This window comes from Macrotis lagotis, chromosome 5 (genome assembly GCF_037893015.1).
Source record: "Macrotis lagotis isolate mMagLag1 chromosome 5, bilby.v1.9.chrom.fasta, whole genome shotgun sequence".
Classification (NCBI taxonomy): Eukaryota; Metazoa; Chordata; class Mammalia; order Peramelemorphia; family Peramelidae; genus Macrotis; species Macrotis lagotis.
Genome location: NC_133662.1, coordinates 79,680,833 through 79,683,910, shown reverse-complemented (window position 1 = coordinate 79,683,910; position 3,078 = coordinate 79,680,833).

The window sequence follows — 3,078 nt, the reverse complement described above, 5'->3', positions numbered from 1 at the left end:
ACCAGACCACTTGCTATATATGTGACCTTGGACAAGTCATTCCTTTCTAAGCCTAATTTCTAATCTCTAAAAATTGTAAGGAATATTAGGAGGGTTGGATTAGATGGACTCTAAGGTCCACTCCAGCTCTCAGTATGTTATCAGATGATTCTTATTCAAGCTTTAATTTTTTTAATTCAATTTTTTAATTTTCATTTCCAAATTCTTCCCCTTCCTCTGTACCACATCCACTAAAATACCAAACAAAAAACTGTTACAAATATGCAAAATCAAGCAAAATAAATTCCAACATGAACTATTTAAAAAAAAGATATGCCTTAATTTCTATTCTTTATCTGAGTTTCTACAATTCTTTAAATAAGCTAGAAGTGTCCACTCTTTTAGTTCTTTTGGACTGCATTGCCCAACAGAAAACTCTCATGAAAACAAGAGCAAGTCATACCACCAACAAGCATAATAAATGAAGTTCATTTGAATGGCCCATTGACCACAAATTGGAACTGAATAAGCCATCATATCACTGGCAACCCCCCCCCCAAAGCCCCCAAAACACACTTTATTTCTGCTTTGTCTGTGTTTATCCCCCTTTTCTTTTTTTTAGTCTTATTTGCTATAGCTAGCACTTCTAGCACCATATTGAATAATAATGGTGATAATGAACACCCTTGATTTAATATTGATATTATTGAAAAGACTTCTAATTTATATAATTTACAGATAAATGTTGCCTCTTGGTTTTATAAAAATACTATTATCATTTTACAAAAAGCTCTATTGGGGGTGGCTAGGTGGTACAGTGGATAGAGCACTGGCCCTGGAGCCAGGAGTACCTGAGTTCAAATCCAGCCTCAGACACTTAATAATTGCCTAGCTGTGTGGCCTCGGGCAAGCCACTTAACCCCATTGCCTTGAAAAAAAACTAAAAAAAAAAAAGAAAAGCTCTATTGCTTTTTTCTTTATCAAGAATAGATGTTACAATCAGGGACAATTTGGAGCTGTCTGCAATGGAGAAGACCATCTGTATCCAGATAAAGAGCCGTGCAATTTCAATAAAGTTCAAGGACTGTTCATTCCCTTTAATTAAAAAAAACCCAGATATCTTATTGTCTGATCTTGTTATCTCTTATACGGTTTGTTTCTTCCTTAAGGATGTGATTTCTCTCTCATCACACTCAATTTGGATCAATGTACAACATGGAAACAAAGTTAAGACTGACAGATTGCTTTCCGTGGGTGGGGGTGGGGGGAGGGAAGTAAGATTCGGGGGGAAATATTGTAAAACAAATAAAATCTTTAATAAAAAGAAAAAAAGAATAGATATTACATCTTATCAAAATGTTTTCTAAATATGATATATTTATTATCTCATTATTAATATTATCAACTATGTTTATGGTTTTCCTATTATTAAACCTCTTATTTTCCTTTTATATTCCTCATAAATAGTTTGGTTAAAGTGTATAATCTTTGTGATATATTTCTAGTCTCTTTACTTATATTTTATTTACAATTTTTGTATCAATATTTATTAAGGATATTGATTAATAATTTCTTTGTTTTGGTTTATTCTGGCTTAGGTATCAAGGTCATATATGTATAATACAAAGAATTTGGTAGAATCCTTTCTTTTCTTAGTTTTAAAAATTTATATATTACTGAAATTGTTCTTTTAGTGTTTGAAGAATTATCTTGTAAATCTATCTGGTCTTGTTTTTTTTTCCTTTGAGAATTCATTTATGGCTTATTAAATTTCTTTCTCTTAGATAATTTTGTTCAAGTCATCTTTGGATAATTTATATTTTTTTTGTTTGTTTTTTTCAAGGAAATGGGGTTAAGTGACTTGTTCAAGGTCACACAGGTTAGGGATTTATTATGTGCCTGAGGCTGGATTTGAACTCAGGTCCTCCTGACTCCAGGGCTGGTGCTCTATTCACTGTGCCACCTAGCTGCCCCCTATAATTTATATTTTCATAAATATCCATCCATTTCATTTATATTCTCAATTTTACTGTCATATATTTAGACAAAATAGCTAATAATTTCTTTTATTTCTCCCTCATTGATTGGGAATTAACTTTTTCATTTCTTAATAGTGATAATATGTTTTCCTTTCTTTTTCTAGACATTGGCTAATTAATAGTATATACATGTAATTGATTTAAATAACAGCTCCTAGTTATATTTTCTAGTTAAATGGGGTATTTTTGCTTTCAATTTTGTTAATCTCTCCTTTGATTTTTCAGGATTTCCATTTTAGTGTTTAATGGAGTGTTTTAATTTGTTTTCTAATTTTTTTAGTTGCAAGTCAATTTATCAATCTGTTCTCTTTATTAATGAAGTGTTTAGAGATATAAATTTTCCCCTAAATATTGCTTTGATTGCATTCCCAAAATTTTGGTCTCATTGTTGTATTATATCTTTTATGAACTTATTCATCGCTGCATAATATGTTCTTTGACCTGCCCATTCTTTAGGATTAAGTTATTTGCTTTCAATTACCTTTAAATCTTTGTTTCAAAGACATTTTATTGAATTTATTTTTTATTGCATTATGGTCAGAAAAAGATTCATTTAATATCTCTGACTTTCTTTCTTAGGTTTTTAAGCCCTAATATATGGTCAATTCCATTACTTCTTGATTAGATTATTATATTAACTTCCTAACTGGTTTCTCTACTTCTAGTGTCTCTACTCTGATCTATATCTGAAATTATTGCCCATTAAATTTTACTAATGCATCATTTGGAAAAACTCTCACTTACTCTCCATAGCTTAATTAATAAAGTACAAATTCTTCAGCCTGGTCTTCCAGGATCTTTACCATCTAGGTCCAATTTACCTTTCAAACCTCAGTGTGCACTGCTCCCCTTCATGGAGTTAATAATTCCTACCAAACTGGAGTATTCATCATATCCAAAACTTGTCCTTCTCTTGTTTCTATGCCTTTGACCATTCTAAAATTTATGTCTATAATGAACTCTTTTCAACAACAGCATATCTTTTGAAATCTTTTGACTTTCTTCAAAAATTAGCTCATCTTCTTTCCCCAAAAGGTTTCTCTAAACACCCCAAATATAT